At 36.4% G+C, this 26,472-nt stretch overlaps 1 pseudogene; it reads right to left on the bottom strand.

Annotated features, from left to right (window-relative positions):
- Positions 1-24,644: 24,644 nt before the first annotated feature.
- On the bottom strand, positions 24,645-25,662 carry LOC118023874 (annotated as a pseudogene).
- Positions 25,663-26,472: the final 810 nt, after the last annotated feature.

The raw sequence follows: 26,472 nt of genomic DNA, 5'->3' as shown, positions 1-26,472 counted from the left end.
TTCTCTCCTGAATGAGTAATTTTAAATATGGTGGCAGGCAGAATTCTGAGGATATCCCCCAAGATGTCTATCCTCTGGTTATTCAATTAAATGCTAATCTAGGTACTGCTGTGAAGGGGTTTTATAAGTAGAATTAAGATTACTAATCAGCTGATCTTGAAATAGAAAGATTATCATGGAGTATCAGTAAGCACATGAGCCCTTAAAAGTAAATAGAAGAGGAATTCAGAAGAGCCAGTCAGAGAGATGTTGTGGAAGAAGAGGAGGCAGAAGAGATGGATAGTTGTTAGAAGAATTTTTCTCAACTTTGCTGGTTCTGACATACTGGGGGCCACATGCAAGGACTGGAGAAAGGCCTCTAGGATCTAAGGATGGTCTCCAGTTGACAGCCACCAAGAAAACAGCACCTCAGATCTACAATTGAATGGAACTGAATTCAGTTAACAACCGGTAAACCTGGAAACAAATTCTCTCCTAGAGCCTCCAGAAGGGAACACAGCCCTGCCAACACCTTGATTCTGGTCTTCTGAGACTTTAAGCAGAGCAACCTGCTGAGCCCACCAGATTTCTGTTCTATAGAACCATGATATAATAAATAGGTGTTGTTTTAAGCCACTAAATTTGTGGTAATTTGTTATGGCAACAATAGAAAGTTAATACAAATCTCTTATGATGGGGACTGAAGAATTTCCCTGTTGTATTTTCAACCTGACTTCTTCAGGTTTTAGGATGAGACTCTTTTGGCGCAACTGATAACTTTTCAGATTCTAATTAAGAACATCATTTTGTTGTTGTTGTTTAAGGATGGAGGGAGTAAGAAAATGCACATTGAGCCAAAATTTCATTTGGGTAGAATTAAAACTGTGATTAGGTTCTCTTCTCCACTATAGTTTCCATCCAGTAGACTCTCGAGGTTAGTTTTCCAAGTCCGGACAATGGGTCCTTCTAGAGGTTTTAGCATATTGTTATTCAACTGATTCAATACAGTGGTAAAAAGAAATTGTATTAGATTCCTAGTGTGGTTGTAACAAATTACCTCAAAATGAGTGGCTTAAAACAACAGAAATTCCTGTGTCTTATTCTAGTTCTGGAGGCTAGAAGTCTGAAATCAAGGTGTTGGTAGTTCTATTTCTGTCTCCAAGGACGTTAGGGGTCTTCCTTCCTTGTCCCTTCCTAGTTTCTGGTGGTTGCCTGCAATCTTGGCATTCCTTGGTTTGTAGATGCATCACTTTAGCCTTTGTCCCCATTGCTATATGACGTTCTCTCTGTGTGTCTTCACATGACGTTCTCCTCTCTATGTGTTTGTGTCCGAATTTCCTTCTTATAAATACATCAGTCCCTAGGAGCCACCCTAATACATACAACCTCACCTTAACTTGACAGACTACATCTGCCAAGACCCTGTTTCCAAATAAGGTCAGATTCTGGGATTCTGGGTGAACATGCATTTTGAGGGGACATTGTTCAACTCAGTACAGACATGATGTGTGCCTCCTATTTTAGCTTTGGAAAGAAAAATAAAGCAAATATCAATAAAGCAAAAATAAGGAAATGTTTGAAATTTATCCAAATTCATGGTGGTTTCCTCAGTTAAACACTTCACATCTGTTGTTTTTGTCTATGTGGTGCCATGTCAAAATATATGAGATTTAACTCTTAAACCTTATTGAAATGTTTTATATTTTAAGGCAATAGAACAAAGATTATGTCATCATTATGTCATCAAAGGAGACAGTGACTAGTTTAGAGTTACAGAATGTTGGATTTGGAAGTTATGTACCTCCCAAGAATTATAAGAACCCTTCAAAGATGGTTCTCTGCTGTAAGAAAACAAACCCCCCCCCCCCACAGTATGTTGGTCTGATCAATCTGCATGGGAGGGTGTGAATGAAGAGTATTTATAATACCAAAGGGTTAATTTTTAAAAATTATTATGTTAATCACCATACATTACATCATTAGTTTTTTTTTTTTAAAGATTTTATTTATTTATTTGAGAGAGAATGAGAGAGAGCACATGAGAGGGGGGAGGGTCAGAGGGAGAAGCAGACTCCCTGCCGAGCAGGGAGCCTGATGCGGGACTTGATCCAGGGACTTCAGGATCATGACCTGAGCCGAAGGCAGTCACTTAACCAACTGAGCCACCCAGGCGCCCACATCATTAGTTTTTGATGTAGTGTTCCATGATTCATTGTTTGCGTATAACAACCAGTGCTCCATGCAGAATGTGCCCTCTTTATTTTTTTATTTTATCTTATTTTTTTAAAAGATTTTATTTATTTATTCATGAGAGACAGAGAGAGGGACAGAAAGAGAAGCAGAAGGAGAAGCAGGCTCCCAAGGAGCAGGGAGCCCGATGCAGGACTCGATCCCAGGACCCTGGGATCATGACCTGAGCCGAAGGCACTTAACCATCTGAGCCACCCAGGCGCCCAGAACGTGCCCTGTTTAATACCCATCACCAGGCTAACCCATCCCCCCCATTCCCCTCCCCTCCAGAAACCTCAGTTTATTTCTCAGAGTCCATAGTCTCTCATTGTTTGTCTCCCCCTCCAATTTCCCCCCCTTCATTTTTCCCCTCCTGCTATCTTCTTCTTCTTCTTTTTTTTAACATATAATGTATTTGTTTCAGAGGTACAGGTCTGTGATTCAACAGTCTTACACAATTCACAGCACTCACCATAGCACATACCCTCCCCAATGTCTATCACCCAGCCACCCCATCCCTCCCAGCCCCCACCACTCCAGCAACCCTCAGTTTGTTTCCTGAGATTAAGAATTCCTCATATCAGTGAGGTCATATGATACATGTCTTTCTCTGATTGACTTATTTTGCTCAGCATAATACCTTCCAGTTCCATCCATGTTGTTGCAAATGGCAAGATTTCATTCCTTTTGATGGCTGCATAACATTCCATTGTATATATATACACCATATCTTCTTTATCCATTCATCTGTCGATGGACATCTTGGCTCTTTCCACAGTTTGGCTATTGTGGACATTGCTGCTATAAACATCGGGGTGCACATACCCCTTTGGATCCCTACATTTGTATCTTTGGGGTAAATACCCAGTAGTGCAATTGCTGGATCGTATGGTATCTCTATTTTCAACTTACCAAAGGGTTAATTAATGACAGAAGTCTTGCATACCAAGAAAATGTATTTAACATTTGGTTAACAGCCCCAAATTCAATTCACAGACAATTTTTATTGTAGAAAGTAAAGCATACCTTAATAAGTTACATACATTCACATGCTTAATTTGCATGGACTTCATTATTTTCCACTCTCACATTAAGATGCAAGGTTCAAATATTTAGATAATCGGAACCAAACCTTTCATTAGCCCTGGCTACTCAATATTTTACATTTGTCTGTGTGTTCCCTGATAGGCTAATTCATAATAGCTAATGTATTTTCATCAACTTTGGTACTGCACCCAAAATGTGGTGTTTCTGTGTATATAACTCTCCTAAATCCTTCAAGCTATTTTTTGATACTGATGACAGGTGGTATTTAAAAAAAATGAAATGAGTGTCCTCTTCATCCCTGTTTGTCCTCTTTAAAGATCTGCTGTGGCACGGAGAGTCCATAGTGCCCTGAAAGAACAGCTAGTACCTGCTCAGTGCTCATGAATCTGGATCCATATTGCCTCCTTTCACCAACTCCCCCCTTTCCCTCACCATCTTCATTGTTCTTGCTCCCTTTGCATTCTGCTTTACCTAATCTTTTCAGGGGATCCCTCTGGGCTTCAGAATCTCTGCTTCATTTCCTTAGTACTGTTCTTGTCTCTTGAGCCTTAAGTAACAGCTCTACAGACAGATCTAGAGAGCACCTCCTGACCTCTGAACCTGTGCCTCTCTTAGTCTCCCAACTTCTAGTCCTGTCCTACTCCAGTCTGTTGCCCAGACTGCAACCCCAGAAATCCAGTAAGTCAGTCTGATTCTCCAACTCCTCTTGCGTTCAATGTCTGAAATCATCAATAGGGCTTGTGAAGTTCTTCATGATGTGTCCCTGCTTATGCCTCTGATCTCATCCTTTGTGTCCCTTGTCAGTGACCCATCCTGTGCTGTAGATATAGTAGATTACTCCATTTAGCTCCCCACTTGTTTTATGTTCTCTCTCTTCTCAAGGCCTTTGTACATTCTGGGTCCCTGCCCCTCCCCCCCCATTCCTGGTCTGGTACATTCTTTCCTTTCCTCTTTTAAGTTAATCACACAGTTGCTATTTGTCTACATTGACCTGAATGTCATGTTCCCTAGGTAATATGCTCTGATCTCTGAGGATTTTATTAGGGAATCTTTTCTGTAGTTACGTCACACTAAACTTTCCCTAGTTAGTGCATATAACTGAGCATCATCATGATTAATTTATCCTATTTCCCCAAGGTTAATTTGTAAGCCTGCATGTGTTGTTACCAGTATGGCGCATAAAAACAAGTCAAGAAATATTTACTATTCAAATCTGAAACGAAAAAAAAGAAAAATGTTTATCATTCAAGAAATGAATGTAGGAATGTTTGAGTAATGACTTTTCTATTTGAGAAGCTTTGGAATATATGCATGGTTGAAGCTCACGGGCAAATCCTAGACATGTTCTATGTAACATAAGATAGGTGTGTTAAGAAGTGAAATGCTACTGTTGGTAAGAATGAAGGTTGCTGGCACAAGCTTGAGTACAGGAAAAATAGGCTTGTTATTGTAAGGTCAGTCTAGAATTCAGAATACGGATGTTCACAGACCATCAAACCATTATCATCATGAATGCACAGCCTCTCATTTGTGGGTCTCTTTCCTAAGAGGAGAGACCCACAAATGATTAATAGTTACGGTTTATGTGAGCCAGGTGTAAATTCACAAGTTGTGCTCTTACTGATGAGCAGAGTCATTTTGGATGCATTTGAATCAGAATGCTTGCTGGGCTTATCTAATGCCTGCACAATTAACAAATAATCATTTTGCAATGTGGGCTGCCAATGTGCTGTTTGGACATAATAGAGGAACAGACAGAAGATTTTGTTGTGTTTTTCTCGATGATGGATATACCTAGAAAAGGGCTATTCAGCCTCTCAAGTGCATGGGATCACTTGGGGATCTTGTTAAAATGTGGATTCTGATTCACTACATCTGAAGTGGGGCCTGAGAATCTGTATTTCTAGCAAGGTATCAAGGAATTCCAAGAACCCTACTTTAGATAGCAAGTTTCTACGGAATAAGAGGTGAGGCTTTCTTTTTTTTGATTATTATTTTTAAAGATTTTATTTATTTATTTGACAGAGCACAAGCAGGGGAAGCTGCAGGTAGAGGGAGAGGGAGAAGCAGGCTCCCCGCTGAGCAGAGAGCCTGACGTGGGACTTGATCCCAGGACCCTGGGATCATGACCTGAGCCGAAGGCAGACGCTTAGCCAACTGAGCCACCCAGGTGCCCCTATTTTTGTTTGTTTTAAATTCTGTCACTAGATACTTCAGGATCTTCCTCCAAATGAGCAACAGAAATAGAAGTCAAAAAGTGGAAGCAAATGCTTCCACTTCCTTTGTTCTTACAAGTTTGTACCAAAGAAAGAAAATCACCAACAATAACAGAGACCTCTACTTCCCTGCCATGCACTTGATTCTGATTTAGGGTCTAGATTGGCTAAAATTGCAACGGCCGGATTTAATCACTTCCTCCAAGAGTGTATTGATTGACAGAGGTTCTTTTTACTTGAACTTTCAACTCCTATTGTCTTATTTGACATGAAAAAAAAAAAGCTTAGCGATGAATCTCAGAAGGAGTCTGGAAGATTCCTGACCTTCAGTTTTCTGCATGGTCATCAGCAAGCATAACTAAGATCTCTGCCAACGGGTCATGATCTACCCTAGCACTCTCCTGCATTTTCCTCAGATGGTTTCTCAAATCTTTGCTTTTATATACTTTAAAAAAAATCAAACCAAATTTTCATCTAACATGGAACATTTGGTTCAATCAGCTTCAGTATCTCATCTATGTATGAAAATGAATATATTGTATTTGTGAAGCCCTTTATAGTTAGTCGGTGAACATAATCAGGTTTTACCTTTTTGTCTAGTTAAGGTTTTCAGTGTTTATGTTAGAATAGAGTGGGTCTGTCAGATCTAACAATCTGATTAGAAAAATATACTAAAAACTCTGACTTTTAGAGTAAGACCTTTTACAAAATACCCTCTATGTGCCAGGGTCTATGCTAAGTACTTCACACATGTTATTTAATTTAATATTATTGTAACAATAATTTATTGGTGTATTTATACCTCACTAACCTTCTGCCAGTTAATACACAAATTTTTTTAGAAATAATGAAAAAAACGAAACCAAAGCAGCATTCAGAAAAGATAAGCAAAGCACTCAAGGCCATCCAACTAGCAATGTTCAAAAAGAAATCAGAAATGTGCCTCTTGTACATCCTCTACTCTTTCACTGCACCCTTCCTTGGAAGGTCAAGAACTTTCTCTCTAATCCCATTCCACCTTTTCTATCTTTCTCTGCTCCCGAGTTTCCTGTTTATGAGTCCATTGCAATCATTTATATGTCATGAAGCACACCTGGGAGTCATTGCAATTTGAAAACATTTTTTGAAAATTGACCCAACGTGTGTACAGTTTCCCTGGTCAGCTTCCAAGTCCCACTATATCTTTGGTATGCTGTCAAGCTAAGAGCTGTAAATTAAGCAAAGTGACTGTCTTAACCCCGGGAAGCTGAATTACAAGATATTTTATCAAAATAAATGACCTGAATTAAATAATTTTGGCTGCTATTTAACTCTGTTGTAGGTAGCAGGTTTAGAGGAAGCCCACCTGGTGCAGAGAAGCCCAAATTCTATTGGGTTCTTGGTTTATACTAATGAGCCCTTGGACAATATCATCACTCACTTTCCACGACACTGTTACAACATACAGAGGTCTGTTTACAACAAAGACCATTTTGGTTTTGCTCCTCAGAAAGCAAATGAGAAGTTCAAATTCTAGCCTGGCATGTTCCTTCTTATTTGGATGCCATCATTGACTTCACCTTTGGCTGGAATTTTGTGAAAATCTCTAGCCTCTTTAATGGTAGTGGCTGAAAAGATCAGGCCAAGCTTTGACAGCCAGTAAGCTTTTAATTAACGAGCAGATGCATGCACTAGACCTTTAAAGAACTCATAACCATAGCTACACTTGTAATGCGACTTACAATGTTCTAAGAACTGTGCTAAACTCATCAAATATATTTTCTCCTTTAACCTCCAGAACAACTCTCAATTTACAAATGAGAAAGAAAGTTGAAGCCCAGAGAAGTCATGCCATTTTCTACAAGATAACATGCTGAAATCAAAGCTGGAATTTGACCTCGTGTCTGTATCATTGCAAAGCTCATGCCCTTTGTCTCTAAGTCTCTGGGTTCAATTTGACTGTAGGACACATGATATGCCCTCTAGCAACAGATTCTCTTGTTGAGAGCTCAAGAATTAAATACTGCGGTGCGATTGTTTTTCCTCATCTAGGTTTTTCTTTCTTTTTTTTTTTTTTAAGATTTTATTTATTTATTTGACAGAGAGAGACACAGCGAGAGAGGGAACACAAGCAGGGGGAGTGGGAGAAGGAGAAGCAGGCTTCCTGCAGAGCAGGGAGCCCAATGCGGAGCTCGATCCCAGGACTCTGGGATCATGACCTGAGCTGAAGGCAGATGCTTAATGACTGAGCCACCCAGGTGCCCCTAGGTTTTCATTTCTATATGTGAGTTTGCACTTCCACTGAAATTTTAAGAACTTCATTGGTTTGTTCCTCAGCATTTTGAACTTCTGTCATACATTCTGTATTCCTGAATGTATCAAAATTCTTAAAATTGATTTTTGCACATTTATGTAAATGCCTGAAGTAAAAATATTACCATAATATGTTCTCCATAAACACCTTTCCTCTTTCTTCAAGCCCTTTACTGTTCCGTTAGGACCCATGCCTAGCGTAAAGTGCCATGGAAGGTCACATTTGCTCAGGGCTCACTGGGCTAGTTGTGACTCACTTGCTTTGTCCCATTCTCTCCATTGCTTTCTGATTCTTTCTCACAGTTTCCTGATCTTGTTAGTTGTTCTTACATTTCTTGTGTCTTCTCACCCCCGGACTTGACAAGGTCTCCCTGGATATTGACTTCCTTCCCTCTAAGCCATACTCTGTGTTCGCTCTCAATGACACGTTCTCATTCTTTTTTCTTGGAAAAATAATCTTGGTGGCATAGGAGTTGGTAACATTCCTACCAAGCTTTTGCCCTGGCCCCTCAAAGGAAAACCAGGCAGCATTCATTCTGAAAAAACAAACAAATTAATAAAACTTCAAACTTTAAGAAGGTATCTTCTTGTTATAATAGCCTATTGTATAATAAGTAAACAAACATTAGTTTTGGAAGTCAATTATAATGTCACACAATAGAGCTTTTCTTTCTTCCTTCCTTCCTCCCTCCCTCTTTCCCTCCCCCTTTCCTTCCTTCCTTCCTTCCTTTTTCCTCCTCCTCCCTCCCTCTCTCTCTTTCTCTCTGTCTTTCCCAACATCTTGACTTCCTTTCTTAACATATCCATGAAATGATTACTAAATAGATACTTAAGTATTCTAGTCATGGAGAACTTACTATTTCCTGAGGCAGCCCGATCTGTTTTTTATTCCACTCTTTTGGAATGCTCTTCCTCATATTAAACAAATTTATATTTCATTGTCTAAGTTCTTTGCAACTACATAGAACAAGTCTATTTCCTCTTACACAGACAATATTTCAACATTTATAGATAACTCTTACTGTGCTAACTCTTCCCATTTATTTTTACCATTCCTTGTAGGAACTGGTTTGGAAACTTCCATATCCTTGTCTCTTGTCTTGGGTGGGAGGACCTTACTTTTTCAATATCTGGTTTAAATGATCTAACTACCTTTAATCCCAATGTGGCTTGCTCAGAATAGAGTGAGCCTGTTATTATCTTTGTCATAGACACTAAACATGCTTGTTCACTAATAAATATGTATCAGGTCTCTTTTGGTTGCAAGTTGTAAAACAATCCAACCAAAAAAAAAAAAAAAAACCCACCAAAAAGATGAATTTATATTAGGAGTTAGTGAGGTATGCGCAAATTTGACTAGGCTTCAGGAAGATCTGGAGCCCAGTACATAAATGCCTAAATGTTTTGAACCTAACCCTTTTAAATTTTGGCTGGAATAATAGAATACATAAGAGAGCAGAGCACTGTGTATCCTGCCGACTCTCAATTATCTCTCCAAACTATCCCCTCCCCTTCATCCTGTGCTACTGCACTTTTTGTGCTGACCTTTAGATTTCAATTGAGTTACAGCAATAACCTCAAAAGGGAGGCTGTGGCCATAGCAATTCACAGTATTACTCTTGTAGATGCATTCTGGTTTCATAGAAAGTAAGATCCTAAGCAGATAGAAAGTAAGATGCCCCCTCCCCCGCCAAATACCAGAGAGGTTAGACTAATAATTATGGTGCATCCAAATGATGAAACATAATGGGCCCTTCAAAATCATGGATTGAGAATTTATAATGACATAGGAAAATGTTGATGATATAATTTCAGTGAAAATTGAAGGGCAAGAAACTGTATAACCCATGTGATTCCAATTACATTAAAAATGAAGACTTCCACATGGAAAATGAATAGCAGCTCAATAGTGATAATATCTAGACCATAGATTATGGATGATTTATGGTTTCCTCTGAATATCTTTCCACAGTTTCTATGAGGAACATCATTAAGTTTATAAAAAAATAAAACATAAAAGCCAAAAATAAGCAATCAACATTAAGGCTATTAAATTAAATAGGTATAAATTTTGATAATTGTGAGGATTATGAGAGTTAATACATATAAAAGACTAAAAAAGAGTGACCAGTTGTAGGTGCTCAGTCAGTTTCTTTTTCTCTTTCATTTTCTCTGTTCAGTCCTGAGACTTTACATAAAATGATCTGTCTAGATACTGCATACAAAGGCCAGATCAACAGTGAATAGAATTTAATGTAAGTCAACAGAATTAAAATAAAGTGTGTTGGAGAGAGAAAATAAATAAGCTTTGTGGGTTGAAGTAGCCTCCGGGGTGACTTTTAAACTCTGGGTTTTGCCTGAGTCTATGATCTACTCCAGTATGGTCCAATTAAATGTAGCATAATTAAGGAAATAAAATTCACATTTATATTCACAATAGTGTAAGTGTTTATACGTTCTGAAGGCTAATTGCCATTTCCAAACATCAATGTGCCAACGCTCTTTAAGGAGGACTTCTAACTTCACATGTGAACTTTTCCTATGAGGGCAAGGCCAGCGTGTTGGAGTCCCCCTGATCTAAACTTACAGAAATAAGTTTGAGAGTCAGGAAGTATTCTTCAGTGTAAAGTAGAATTGGAGCCAAGTTGCATTAGAAATGTTTCCTATTCAGTTTTCCTTTTTTCTCTTCTTTTCTCTCTTTTTTAAGTTTGAAACTCTTTGCTAGTTCATTGTTCTGTCAGAATATTTAGAAAAAAAATTTATCCTTGGCTTTTGTGTAACACATCTCATGTTTGTACTGAATCTTCCCCAACTCCCTTCTGTACACCATTTTGCTTTCTTCGCTGTGAGTTTGATGCATTTAAAAGCCTGCCTCAATGTACAATTATAAGCATTTAAGATGAAACCAAGACACAGATTATACAAATGAAAGGAGCAAAAATAACAGCATTTTGTATAAACAAGGGCAGAGAGACAATTTGTTCTAGTCAAAGATAAATAAAGTTAAACTCTACCCAAATTACCATGTGTCAAGCTAATCAGAGGAAGCGTTGTTTCTGCAATGCTATTGTGCAAAAATAATTGAAATGACATTTTACAAAATCTAGCAGAGGTAATTTTTTTTAAAGCAGGCCTACAAACTTCCAGATACTTCGGTTCACCCTAAGAGCTATTTGTATTGTGTGCTGAACTGAAATAATTGAAGAGCATAGTTTCAAAATGTGTTCTTTCTGCTTGAGAGAATCAGGGCCATCTCTTGGGGTTCAAAGTAAAACTGGCTATGTTAAAGGGACCACCCAAATTCCCTAGACTGTCCTTTTGAGATTCAACCCATGACACTTATTTTTTGTTTGTTTCTATCAATACCTTTATATTACCTGTCAATGTGCTCATAGTAAAATCCATTTACCTGTCATCTTTTCTTGCATATTGTAGAAGAAATGTCTTGACAATGAGTCAGCTTTCTCAAAAGAAAATTGGTGTAAGTTTAATTCAGAAATTAATTTAGACTTTTATTGGGGGCAGTTATCAAGTAGGAAGACTAGAACAATGATGAATAACATATTCATTCTTTTTGTCTCTCATTCTTTCTATTCTTCTCCGAGGTCAATATTGCTTAAGGTTATAAAATGAAAGTTCTACAAATCACAATCACATAACAGTCAGGAGCCTTATTAAATTTCATTCAGTTCTATACCAATTCTTAAGGGACCATCACTATCCTCCAATTTACGAAAAGACTGAATAAAAACTGATCAAAGATTTATGGGATTGAAAAGTCATTCTAAATTTGATCTGCTATTACTGGAGTGCAAACTAGGCCAAGAAGTCTAGCCTGTTAGGCAGTGGGGAGCCATCGAAAGCTTGTGAACAGAGGAGTGACATGATTATATCTGGCAGTGACACAGAAAATTGATTCCTTGATCATTGCTTACACTTTTTTTTTCCTTTTATTATGAAGGCATAAAAAATATTGTAGCAAGCCAAAGCATACAGACTTCTTGGAAAGTTAAATCACTGTGGCAGACAGTACTCACAAAATATTCATGCAGTGTTCTCCATTTCTTAGGCTTCCTTGGAATTAAGTGACTTGTTCTGGCTGATGGTCTCTAAGTGACATGTGTCATGTCTGAGCTAAGGTGGGAGAGAATTGGTGTGCCTTTTCTGTCTTCTCTCCCTCTCGTGGCGGCTCAGAGTCATGAGATGGAAGCTGCCAATAGCAACCAAAAGGAGGAGAGTTGTTCTGGAGCGTAGACTAACATAAGAGATAAAAGCTTGTTGAGTTATGTCACTGATATTTCAACATGGCCTAGCTTATCCTATTACAGTGCCAAACTAGATGAGAAAAGATACTCAAGCTTACTATAATGGGTAAAAGACAAATTAGAACAATGAACGAGGTACCATTTTACGCATGACATTGAAAAAACAACAGAAAGAAAGTACCAAATTTGATGAAGAATATGGACAAATGGAAACCTTTTTGTATTTCTGGCAGAGATATAAAAAAAAAATGATACAGACATTTTGGAGAGTTTTACAGTTTATAATGAAATAAGGAATGACAGATCTGTAGACTAACAATCCCTACTTCTGATTATCTATCCCATTAAAAATGTCACATAGGGGTGCCTGGATGGCTCAATTGGTTAAGCGTCTGACTCTTAGCTTTGGCTCAGGTCATGATCTCAGGATTGTGGGATCAAGCCCTGTGTCGGGATCCTCACTCAGTGGGGAGTCTGCCTGAGATTCTCTCTCTCCTTCTCCCTCTGCTCCTCTCCCCACTTGTATGCTCTCTCTCAAAATAAATAGATCTTAAAAAAATGTCACATAGGTCTATAAAGGGGATATGCTCAAGATTATCATACTGTCCCTTCTTCAAGGGACTGTCTCTCTCTGCTAACATGGTTTTTTTTGCTGATCTTTAGATTTCAATTTGTTTATATACTATTTGTGGTAATGAAAACTTTGAGGTAACCTATGTGCTTGTTTCTGGTAAAATCACAAGCAATGAACTGGGTACATATAATAAAACTTGGATTGATTTTAGATGTATAGTTTTGAATTATAAATTAATTAAGTATCATTTATGTAAGCTGAAAACAAACACACAAAACAACATTGAATGTTTTATGGAATTATGTACACAGTCAAGAGTAGTGAGGAGAAAGGAAATGGGCACTGGTGATAGGGGGAAAATAAAAACAGTAAAACCAGAGAAGGGTTTGCATGGAATAATTGAGCAGCATGTTTAATTCAGCATTGTAAACCCAAGGTAATAAACATCAGAAGGAAAAAAATAATTACCTGTTGACTTTAAATTCTGCCTTGTGGAATATGTTCATGTTAATATACTGGTATCTCCTTTGCCATGTGTATAAAACACCTATGAGATTGATCTTTGCAAACACCTACATTACCTCCACTTGCAGGGACACATCTCTTCCTACATGACCTGTGCAGAGATTCATAAAACATCAACTGAAAACTTCCTTAGATAGCACCTTGTCCAAAGAATAACCCCATTTTACCATACTCTGGCTCAAAGATCTGAACTCAATTTTTCAAACTAAAAGAAAAATTCAAGGGTCAGTGTCAGCATGGAAACTTAGATCTCCCATAATCACTAATCAGCTTTTCCCATATTTGTGTTACAGATAAGAGTGTGGTAAGTGTCTGCACAACATCAAAATAAACATCATCAGTCTGAATATTAGTCGGACTAATTCATGTTACACCAATTATGCCTGCCACTTGAAAAATATATTTTAAGATGATTTTTCAAGTGCTCAGGCACCATTTTCAGAGGAAACTGTGACGGTATTAGAGACTGAGCTGTTGATTACAAACAGGGTGGTTTTTTGGCTTCATGTGATTTGTTTAAAGAGGCAGCAAAATGAATTGAAGTGGAAACAGTGTTCTATCTGGGTCCTGTTTATCCTCATAGAATTTGGTCCTTACACTCAAATAAGAGGAATTCTTTAGCTGTTGTTCGGTTTTGTTATTACATTGGTTCAAGCATAAGAAATGTAAATGATTAAGAAACTTAAAAAAATTGTCCAATTGCAAGTACGCTCAAAGAATTTTGTCCCTAAAAGGCACATCTACTGGGATTTTAATCAGACAAGACAGTCATTTTAATTCATTTTTTTCCATAGTATTCAGTTTCTGGAATATCTCCAAGGAAACTGACATGCTATATAAGGTTGAGATAAACAGTGAAGAGGATCATTGCCTGAAATTGCTACTCCCTAAGCTCTTCCACTGAAGGTCAATGTGATGGTGGTTAGCGTATTTGTAGGATAAACCGTAATGTGCATTGGCTTAGTAGGTAAATGAACATGCATGTGCTTTTTCAAAAGGACTTTCTGTAGGTGTAATCTCCAAGATCCCTATTTGAAGTTGCAAATATAGATTATTTTGAATAACAGTATAGCCCTTATCAACTCCTGTGAAAGAATGAAAGCAAAATGGCAATAGATAACAAGACACAACAGCAGATATTTTCACTTTATAATATTGTGGACTACAATCTGTTTTTCAGTATAACCTTTGATCTAGACTTTTACAGTCATATAGTACCATAGATGTTAACATTTATGCTTGAAATATTTTTTTTTTTTTGCTGGAAAATCCAGAAATAGAACACAATCATTTAAAATCTTGTTTAATAAAATAATGTTTTTTTAAAATGACATTTTTAAAATGTTTGTGCCAGAGTGTGAAATTGGCATTGTTTTTTTTTTGTGGTGGTATAAATCGATATAATTGTTTTTTTTACTAAATAATCTGTGAACTGAGAAGGTAATTTTTTAAAAACAATTTTACATCTATCAGTTGCGTGACCCAGAGCATATATAACTTAATCTTTTTGAGCCAGCTTAGTTTTACAACACCACTACCCCTGAGAGCTAACATTTTTTGTACACTTATTATGGGACTAGTAGTATACTGAAAAGTTTTACTTATCACACTGCATCTGTGTGGAGTAGGTATGATTAACCTCTATGAGCTTTAGTTTCTTCATCTGTAAAATAGGGATAATTGACTTGCCTAGAATTTCACAGCTAAGAAGTGGCCAGGAATTGAGCCTAAGTGTGTTGTACTCTACAATCTAGGGCACTTTTGACCACATACAATAGTGCCTAGTGTATTACCCTCCCATGGCAAGGAGGGAAATACATCCCAACCCTATGTGTTCTGCGGGCTGATACTTGGTGTATTCTTTCTTCTCCCTTCCAATATACTAATTTAGGTCAAGACTACTAGATTTTCCATCCTGCTTCCTCCCTTTCCCTTTGATTTTCTGGAAGGAACAAAAAACCCAGTCTTCTTAAAACACAAATTTGATTGTGTTGTTCTCTGATAAAAATAATTTAGTGGTTTCTGATTGCTCTCAGAAGAAAGTCTAAAATACTTACTACCATTTTCAAAGTACATGATCCAACCCTGGCTATCTTCCTGGCACCATCCTGCCTCATGCTTGCTCTAGGTTCCAAGGCTCCACACTTCTTCCTGTTACAGGTTCTTTAGAGGAACACTTCCTTTTCTTGGAGACATTTTTCTCTACTCATCATCTATTAACTTTCTCAAGAAAATGTTTCCTTTCCATATAGTCAGTCAGTTTCCTTGGTTAAATGCTCTAAGTGAAAAGCATTATATTGCTTTATAGCGTTTAGCTCAGTTCATAGTGTTTTCTGTGCATTTGTTGACCATCACACAAAAGATCCGCCTTCTTATTTAAGAGAGGACTAGAGGGTGACTTCAGCAAGATAGTGGAATTGGAAACCCTGGACCCTCTTTCCCCTCTTGAACACATTGATTCAACAACAGTATATGGACAAATTCCCTTAGTGAGAAGTCCAGAAATTAGTTGTGAGATTCCTGCACCAGGGGAGAGTACAAAACCAGCCACACTGAAGTGGGTGGGAAAAATCGACACACTCTCTGACCATAACCCAACTTCTGACATAGCACCATACAACCAGAAGAAACCCCCAGCTCCTAGCTTCTCCCTGGGGGAAGGAAAAGAGCTGGGCTGTGAGTCCAGTGTTCCAACTTTTCTGGGGGCTGCTCAAGATACTGGCTTCTGTCTTACCTGTCTTGGCACACTGATGGGACCTGGCATGTTCTAGGCACCTCAGGATCAGTGAGAACAAAGATGGTGGTTTGAATTAGCATGCAAACAGTCACCATAGCCCCCCCTTCAGGCTCCACACCCAGCAAGCAGGTAAAAAAGCCCAGATCCCAGCTTCTGCCTGGGTGGGGAATAAATTGGACTATATATTTAAATTTTCCAAAATTTCCACAGGCTGTCCAAGGTACTAGAGCTGTATCGCCTGTCTTGGAGCACTGATGGGACCTACCATACTCTACATTTGGTAGAGTACAGAGAAGGCTCTTACTTCAGTAGTGAGGAATAATTATCCCTGGACTGAGCATACCTCAGTGCTACCTAATGAATATCAATAGAAAAATTAAAAAAGATCAAATTATTTGGAGTAACTTAAATGCATTTCAGAACCAAGCTCAAGAATATGGGAATACAAAAAATCCTGTACCCAACAAGGTAAATTCTAAATGTCTGGCATTCAGTGAAAACTTATGAAGCATGCAAAGAAGCAGGGAAATACAGTTCATAATGAGGAAAAAAATAATCAAAACCAACTCAGAACTGACATGTATTAGAATTACAGGCAAGGACACTAACACATTTATTATAATTGTATTCTATATATCCTAAAAGTTAGTTAGACACATAGAAGATATAAAATAGATCTAAACTGAAATTCTGAGTATGAAAACCATAATGCATGAGATGAAGAATACACTGGATGGGATTAACAGCAGATTAGATATTGTAGAAGAAAAGGTTAGTAAGCATGAAAAGACATAACAGTAGAAACTGAACAAAGCGAAGAGATAAAAGAGAATAAAAAAATGCATAGAGCATCAGTGAACTGTAGGAAGACTTTGAAGAGCACTGGAAATGTAACTCTATGGGCAAATACAGAATTTTATTTTTTTTAATTTTAAATTTTACTTATTTCTTGTTTTTAAATATCTTTGAAAGATCATTGGCTGTTCAAACAAAAATAACAACATAGTGTGGCTTTATAATATATATAAAAACAAAAAATATGACAACAGTAACATAAAGGGGGAAGTGGAGAATAGAAAGCATACTATTATAAGGATATTATACTATATGGGAAGTGGTATAATATCACTCAGAAGTAGACTGTGATAAAGGTGAATACTGTAAACCTTAGAGCAGTAAAAAAAAAAAAAAAACCCAACAACAAACCCACTAAAATAACAAGACAAAGAATTATGCCTCATAAATCCACAAAGGAAATAAATTGAATTCATAAAAATATTTAATTTATATAATAGAAGGCAAAAAAAATGAAAAAGGAACATGAAAGATAGGACTAATAGAAAACAATAAGACAGAAACCTAATTATATGAATAATTGCTTTAGATATAAATACTCTAAATACCTCAAGGAAAAAGTGAAGATTTTTAGGTTGGTTAAAAAGCAGGACATTGTGTATGCTGCCTACAAGAAATGTACTTAAATGTAAAAGTAAAACAATGGAAAGTAAAAGTAAAACAATGGAAACAGCTACCATGCTAACACTGATCAAAAGAAACCTGGAGTGACTATTTTAAAATCAGACAAAGTAGATTTCAGAGAAAAGACTCTTACCAGGGAAAAAGGTGATTCATAATGATAAAGGAATCATTTTATCAAGAGGACATAATGATTCTAAATGTGTATGCACCTAATAACAGATCTTCAAATACATGACAGTAAAACTGACAGACCTGCAACTAATAAATAGACAACTCCACAGTTTTTTGTCATAGATTTTAATACATCTCTCTCAATACTTGATAGGAAAAATAGATATTTGGTCAAGAAGACTCAAAATTGTTAAGATGTATATTATCCCTTAACTGATCTATGGATTCAGTGCAATCCCAGTCAATATCCCCAACAGTCTTTGTGTGTGGAAATAGACAAACTGATTCTAAAATTCATATAAAAAACACAAAGAACTTAGAATAGCCACAACTTCTTTGAAAAAGAAGAATAAAGAATATCTGACCTGATTTCAAGACTTAATATAGAGCTGCATAATCAAGACAATGTGGTGATGGTTTCCTGAGTGTATACATATGTCAAAACGAATCACTTTTTACAGTTTAAATATGTGCAATTTATTGTATGTCAATTATACCTCAATAAAACTGCTAAAAATGATTACTGCAAAGAATCATGAATTTTAAATTATGTCAATAATGCAAGCAAAAAAGCAAACACTGGAAAATGATAGAGTCACATTTTTTTTATTCCTCTACAAGCCTGCTGGCATGCATAGGGAGGCTAAAAACAACAAGCTAATCAAGTCAAACAAGTAGACTGAAAAAAAAAAAAAGAAATTTTCTAGGAAACTACTTGATATATACATTACAGACATGATTATTAATATACCACATTCTGTTTATTTTGCCTTGAGATATTGACTAAAGCTTGTATGAAATCACCCTTAGCAAGATATTTAAAAATGATACATCCAAAACATGAAGCAAATCCTATGTGATTGGTAAATAAGTATTATGACTTATTTTAGGAAGCTGATTATGTTCTTTCTTTTCCTTTTTAAAGATTTCTGCGTTGTGGGGGATAGCTAGTTTAGCTTTGCTAAAACATAGTTTTGAAAGAATTGAACTAAGAGCCAGACCTTTGAATCATAGTGATATACTTTTAATGACAGTAACAAGGTTGCTTATTCCAATAATACATTAAATAATTATTTTTAAAATATGGGTCATTTCATTTTTATTTCATATTTAAAAAAAGTCTTTTATCCTGTATTTATAATGTATGGGTAGACTTGTATATATATAAAATTTATAAATAAGTGTACGTATATTAGGGGAAAAATCCAAAGAAGAAACAAGCCTCTTGGGAATATTCAAGAAGTGTGCAGACTGTCTAAGTGAATGCTACTGAATTCAGAGAGAATTTATGAGTGTGTTTCTTGCAGTTCACCCTACAGGGCTAGTTCAAGTTTGAACTTAATAACATTGGAACTTAATAGTCCTGAAAAATACAGCATTTTGGACATACTCTATTTTGTGTTTTATAGAAAGTTGTTGAGATGTTGACCTACAACTATTTATACTAAGCCCAAAAAAGATTTCATATTGCAGAGAAAATACTGGAAACTTTCTCTAGTCCTATTGAATGGTGTGGGGCATACAAAATGTGGAATTAAGATCATGCCTCTATCTTTACAATTCATGTTATTTATTAAGAGCAGTCAAAGCTTTAAAAAAGTCAAAGAACAGTAGTCACACACCTAGGATTTACTAAAACCATCTCAAATCAAACAGTCAAATAGCAAATTTATTGCAGAGTTTCTGTTGTGATTGAGGAAATATTTTGATTCAGTAGTAAGAAAAATCATAATACAAATATAGAGGTTATGATTTTAATTATCTGCTCAAATACATTTTGATATCTGTCTTTTTAGTTTTGTTTTTAAACAGAGTAGTTGCTTTGGGATATGGATTTGTTATTTTATTTCTGCTTTTTTTTTTTTTTTTAAGATTTTATTTATTTATTTCAGAGAGAGAAAATGAGAGAGAGCACATAAGAGGGGGGAGGGCCAGAGGGAGAAGCAGACTCCCCGCCGAGCAGGGAGCCCGATGCAGGACTCGATCCCGGGACTCCAGGATCATGACCTGAGCCGAAGGCAGTCGCTTAACCAACTGAGCCACCCAGGCGCCCTTTTATTTCTGCTTTTTAAATTGATATACTTTACACATTTTATATGATTATATGTTTCTTAATTACCTGAAAAAATTCTCTAACAGTTTTGGGTAGCTTTACATATCATTTCACATTTTTTACTTTTTAAAAAATCAATTAAATATATTTATAATCAATGTGATTTTAATCTTACAACTTTAAAAAATAATCATTTAAAAATTCAGAAAATGGGGCGCCTGGGTGGCTCAGTCGTTAAGCGTCTGCCTTCGGCTCAGGTCATGATACCAGGGTGTTGGGATCGAGCCCCGCATCCGGCTCTCTGCTTGGCGGACAGCCTGCTTCTCCCTCTCCCACTCCCCCTGCTTGTGTTCTCTCTCTCGCTGTCTCTCTCTGTTAAATAAATAAATAAGATCTTTAAAAAAAAATTCAGAAAATGGGAACTCTCTTTTGTTAACCTATGAACCATATCTTTAATTTCAAAGAGAAATTTATATCATAGGGCAGTGACATAGTGAGGATATTTTGTATAAGATACTCTTTGCATCTCTATAAGTAAGCTTTTTTTTTTTTTTTTAAAGATTTTATTTATTTGACAGAGAGAGAGAGAGACAGAGAGGGAACACAAGCAGGGGGAGCGGGAGAGGGAGAAGCAGGCTTCCCGCGGAGTAGGGAGCCCGACGTGGGGCTTGATCCCAGGACCCTGGGGTCATGACCTGAGCCGAAGGCAGAGACTTAATGACTGAGCCACCCAGGTGCCCCTTTATTGTCATATTTTTCTCCATATAACATATGTTTAAATATGATATGGGAACTAATCTGTACTTTCTCTTTTTAAGTTATCATATTAGAGATGCATGCATTTTTGAGTAGCTTTATGGAGATATAGCTCCCCAAATATGGCTATGGATATGGCTTCATAGCTTTATGGAGATATAAATAATATACAATAAACTCCACATATCTAAGGTATATAATAAGTTTTGATGTATGCTACACCCATGAGATCATCACCACAATTAAGATAGTGAACACATCCATTACCCCCAGAAGTTTCCACATGCCCCTTTGTAATTCCTATCTCCCCAGCTGCACAAACCTTTCCTTTACTCCCAACATGCTCTTAGGCAACCACTCATCTGCTTGCTGTCACTACTGGTTAGTTTATGTTTTTTATAATTTTACATAAATGATATTATACAATAAGTACTATTTTTGGTTTCTTTTTCTTTAATGTACAGTGTTATATTAGTTTCAGGTGTACAATATAGCAATTCAGCAATTCTATACATTACTCAGTGCTCATTGTGATAAGTGTACTTTTAATCCCCTTTACTTATTTTACCCATCCCCCTCACCAACCTCCCCTCTGGTAACCACCAGTTTGTTCTCTGTAGTTAAATAGTTAAGTTTATTTTTTGGTTTGTCTCTTTTTTCTTTGTTCATTTGTTTTATTTCTTAAATTTAAAAAAAAATTTATTTCTTAAATTCCACAAATGAGTGAAATCATATGGTATTTGTCTTTCTCTGACTGGCTTATTTCACTTAGTATTATACCCTCTGGGTCCATCCATGTTGTTGTAAGTGGCAAGATTTCATTCTTTTTTTATGGCTGAGTAATATTCCATTATATATATATATATATATTTATATATATATTTATATTATATATAAATATATATATTTTTTTAATTTGAGACAGAGAGAGAGAACATAAGAGGGGGTAGGGTGAGAGGGAGAAGCAGACTCCCTACCAAGCAGGGAGCCCGATGCGGGACTCGATCCCAGGACTCCAGGATCATGACCTGAGCCGAAGGCGGTCGCTTAACCAACTGAGCCACCCAGGCACCCTAAATATATATATTTTATATATTTTTATATATATATATACCACATCTTTATCCATTCATCTGTTGATGGACACTTGGGCTGCCTCCATAATTTGGCTATTGCAAATAATGCTGCAATAAATATAGGGATGCATATATCTTTTCAAATTAGTGTTTTCATATTCTTTAGGTAAATACTCAGTGGTACAGTTATTGGATCTTAGGGTAGTTCTATTTTATTTTTTTTAAAGTAGTCTCCTTGCCCAGCGTGGAGCCCAATGTGGGGCTTGAACTCATAACCCTGAGATCAAGACTTGAGCTGAGATCAATTGTTGGGTGCTTAACTGACTGAGCCACCCAGGCATCCGAGGGTAGTTATATTTTTAATTTTCTGAGGAACTTCCATACTGTTTTCCACAGTGGCAGCATCAGTTTGCATTCTCACCAACAGTGCACAATAATTTTTTCTCCACATCCTCGTGCTCTGGCTTCTTTCATTCAGCTTAATTGTTTTGAGATTCATCCATGTTTGTATTGTTTATTAATAATTTATTTCTTTCTATTTCTGAGTAGTATCCCATTATATGATATACCAATTTATTCATCCATTTACCCATTGATGAACTTCTGGGTTGTTTCTAGTTTTTAGCTTTTACAATTACATCTTTTATGAACATTTGTGCACAAGTCTTTGAATGGACATATACTCTAAATAACTAGAAGAGGAATGGTTGGATCATATGGTAGGTGCATATTTAACTTTTAAAGAAAATTCCCATTTGTTTCCAAAGTGATCCTACCATGTTACTTTCCCCTTAGCAGTATATGAACATTCCAGTTCCTCCACATTCTTGACAACACTTGGTATGGTCATTAAAAAATTTTTTAACCATTTAAGTGGATGCATAGTGGTATCTAGTTGTGATTTTAATTTGTATTTTCCTAATGACTAATGATGTTGAACATTGTCTCATATGCTTATTTGCCATTCATATGTTTTCTTTGTTGAAGTTTCTGTTCAAATCTTTTGCTCATTTTAAAAAACTGGGTTGTTTGGTTTCTTATTGTTTTGAGAGTTTTTTTTAATATATTCTGAATACAAGTCCTTTATCAAGAGGTGCTTTGCAAATGTTTTCTCCCAGTCTTTTGCTCATCTTTTCATTGTCTTAAGTGTCTTTTAAGGAGGAGTAATTTTAAATTTGATGAAGTCTGTGGTGATTAATTTTATGTGTTATCTTGAGTGGGTCATAGGGTTCCCAGATATTTGGACCAACATTATTCTGAGTGTGTCTGTGAGGATGTTTTTGGACAAGATTAACATATGAATCTGTATACTGAGGAAAGCAGGTAGGGCTGTTATCCCTGATTTGGGAGCCCATTGACCTGTGAGTAAAAGGGAACTCCTAACTGACTGCTTTGAGCCTAGGACATTGGTCTTTCCTGGCTTTGGACTCAAATGGAAACATTGGCTCTTCTTTTGTCTCAAGTTTGTTGACTTTCAGATGGAATTATACCATCATCTCTCCTGGTTCTTAGGCCTTTGAACTCAGACTAGAATCACATATTGACTGGGTCTCCAGCTTTGCTGACTACATATCTTGACACTTCTTAGCTTCCATAATTGCATAAGCCAATTCCTTATAATAAACTTCTTTCTATGTATACATACTATTGGTTCTGTTTCTCTGGAGAATACTAATACCAAGTCCAATTTAACAATTTGTTTTTTAATTGATCATTGTTTTAGCTTCATATCTAAGAAAATTTTCCCTAATCCAAGTCACAAAGGTTTTCTGCTATGTTTTCTCTGGAAGTTTATAATTTCCAGTTTATATTAAATCTGTGATTGATTTTGGATTAATTTTGGTATGTGGTATGTATCAAAATTATTATTATTTTTGCTTATGGATAGCCAATTATTCCATCACCATGTGTTTATTTTATTTTCTAGGGGGGGAGAGAGAGAGAGAGCACAAGCATGCAAATGGGGACGGGGGGGTGAGAAGCAGAGGGAGAGGGAGAGAGAGTCTGAAGTGGGTTCCACACTTACAGGGAGCCCCACATGGGGCTCTATCTCATGACGCTGAGATCATGACCTGAGCCAAAATCAAGAGTTGGACACCCAGCTGACTGAGTCACCCAGACTCCCTTCCATCAGCACGTGTTTAAAAGATTTTTCTTTCTCCACTGAATTGTTTTTATACCTTTGTTGAAAATCAATTGTTCATGTATGTCTGGGTCTAATTTTTGAATTCTTTATTCTGTTATATGGACCTATTTATTTTTATGGCAATAACTCACTCTTTTGATTATTGTAGCTTTATAATTATAATGTTAGTCCTCAAATTTAAAAGTTGTTTCGGGGATTCTAGGTCCTTTGTGTTTACCTATGAGTGTTAGGATCAGTTTGTCCATTTCTACAAAAAAATTCAACTTGGGTTTTGATTGTGTTGTATTGAATTTATAGATCAGTTTGGGTAGAACTTCTGTCTTCTGATTCATAAACATGGTTTATCTCTTCATTTACTTAGGTCTTCTTCAGTTTCTCTCAACAATGTTTTGTAATTTTCTGTTTTCAGATTTGTTCCTAATAATTACATATTTTTGTTGCTATTGTAAATAATATATTGAAAAATTTCAACTTCCAGCTGTTTGTTGTTGGTAGATGAAGATATAATTGATTTTGTATCTCGATCTTATATCCTGCAACCTTTTAAATTCACTTACTGGTTCTAGTTGCTTTATTGCACATTCCATCATATTTTTTTTACATAGATAATCATGTCATCTGTGAAAAAAGACAACGTTTCTTCTTCCTTTCCAAACTGGCTGCCCTTTATTTCTTTTCCTTGCCTTATTGCTCTGGCCAGAGTCTCCAGTACAGCGTTGAACAGAACTGGTGAGAATGGGCATCTTTATTTTGTTCTTGTCTTAGGGGGAAAATATTTAGTTTTTTACCATTATGTTTGATGGTAGCTATAAGCTTTATGTAGATGCCTTTATGGGGTTGAGAACGTTCCCTTCTATTTGTAGTTTGTTGAGAATTTTTTTAAAAATAAGGAATTAACACTGGATTTTGTCAAATGTATTTTCTGTATCTACTGAGATTATCATATAGTTTTTTAAAAAATTAATGAATATGGTATTTTACATTGATTTTTGAATGTTTAACCAATAGTGTATTTTTTTAAACCATCACAAATAAGGTTTTTTATTTGTCACCATTAAATGTCTGAATTTTAAACAGATTCTTGGACTGGTGGCTCATATCAATCAGCTCGTTCAACTTTAGCATGGGTCTCATCCCCGGTAGCTTTTCCAGAACTACTGCCTTCACCATGAAGCTCCATGAGTTTTCCCAATTCAAACTTGGGCTTCTTCAGCATTTTTACTTTTCTAACGAAGATATCATGGAATGGATAAATAGACTGACAAACTTTTTCTATATCTTTTCCAATGCTGTCTGGAATAAATTTATTGACCACTTCTTTCAAGTCATTTGTCTGCACCTCTTGGGTCATGATTTCCATCATCTTTTTCTGAATTTGACAGACCTGTTGGTGCTGAGCGTAAGAGGTCTTCCAAATCTGATTATTGCTTTTTTTAGTAAAACCAACACAAAACTGATGAAGCAAATAATCGTCGGTAGTCTTGACATCAACATGAGCTTCAATCATGGTCTGCCATTTTTTGACCATGGAGCACATTTTGTCATGGGTAAGATCCATGCCATGGAAATTAGTCAGGCAGTTTTTGCCCTGAACATCCTCAGTAATTAGCTTGAATTTTCTAAATGCAACTACATCATTCTGCAGATCAGCAAGGCTCATTTCAAAAACATGACCCTTGAGGCCGTCAGATGTGATTTTGGTTCCTTGAGTTCTTGTGACTGATGTTTTCCCAATATTTCTTTTTTTAAATTTTTTTATTTTTATTTATTTTTTTTAAGATTTTATTTATTTATTTGACAGAGAGAGACACAGCGAGAGAGGGAACACAAGCAGGGGAAGTGGGAGAGGGAGAAGCAGGCTTCCTGCGGAGCAGGGAGCCCAATGTGGGGCTCGATCCCAGGACCCTGGGATCATGACCTGAGCTGAAGGCAGACACTTAACCGACTGAGCCACCCAGGCGCCCCCCCAATATTTCTTATATTGAACATAGCTGGTGCTTTTACATCTTACCAATCTTTCTTAGAAAATGGATCAACCACTTTCTTCTTGGCTTCCTTTTTGCCGCCTTTCATAAGGCGCTTGTTCTTGCCCACCGCCATGGTGCTGCTCAGGGAGCCAAAAGGCCAATAGTGCATTTTAAAGATTAAATTCAACTTGGTCATGATGTATTATACTTTTTGTACAACATTGGAATTGTTTTGCTAAAATTTTGCTTAGAATTTTTGTATACATGATCATGAGAGTTATTGGTCTGTAATTTTCTTTTCTTGTAATATCTTTGCCTGATTTTTGTATTAGGATAATGCTGGTCTTATACAAATAGATTGGAAAGTACTCTTTAATTTTTAAATTTCTACAGCAGTTTATGTAGAATTGGTATTATTTCTTTGTTTAATATTTGGTAGATTTTACCAGTGAAGCTATTTGGGCCTGGACTTTTGTTTGTGGGAGAACTTTTAACTCCAATTACAATTAATGTAATAGATATGAGTTATTTAGGTTACTTCTTCTTGAGTGAGGCTTGGTACTTTGTGCCTTTCAAAGAACATGTCCATTTCATCTAAATTGTTTATTGACATAAAATTATTCATAATATTTGCTTATCTTTAGAATCTATAATGATTTTGCTTCTTTTATTCCTGATATTGGTAATTTGTTTTCTCTGTGTCTCTCTGAAAAATTTTGGGAGAGGTTATCAGTATTTCTGGTTTCCCAAAACAACCAGATTTTGGTTTTGTTGATTTTTCTCTCATTTTTCTGTTTTTTATTTTATTGATTTTCATTTTTTAATTTCTTATCCTTTGTTAACTTTGGGTTTAGTTTGCTCTTTTCATTTTCAAGATGAATGCTGAGGTTGTTGATTAGAGACCTTTCTCCTCTTTCTCTTCCTTGTCTTTCTCCTCATCCTCCTTCATCTTAAATATAG

This window comes from Mirounga leonina, unplaced genomic scaffold (genome assembly GCF_011800145.1).
Source record: "Mirounga leonina isolate KUSES-001 unplaced genomic scaffold, KU_Mleo_1.0 Mir_180, whole genome shotgun sequence".
Classification (NCBI taxonomy): Eukaryota; Metazoa; Chordata; class Mammalia; order Carnivora; family Phocidae; genus Mirounga; species Mirounga leonina.
Note: the sequence above shows the minus strand (reverse complement) of the source record. Positions and strands in the feature narration are given on the sequence as shown.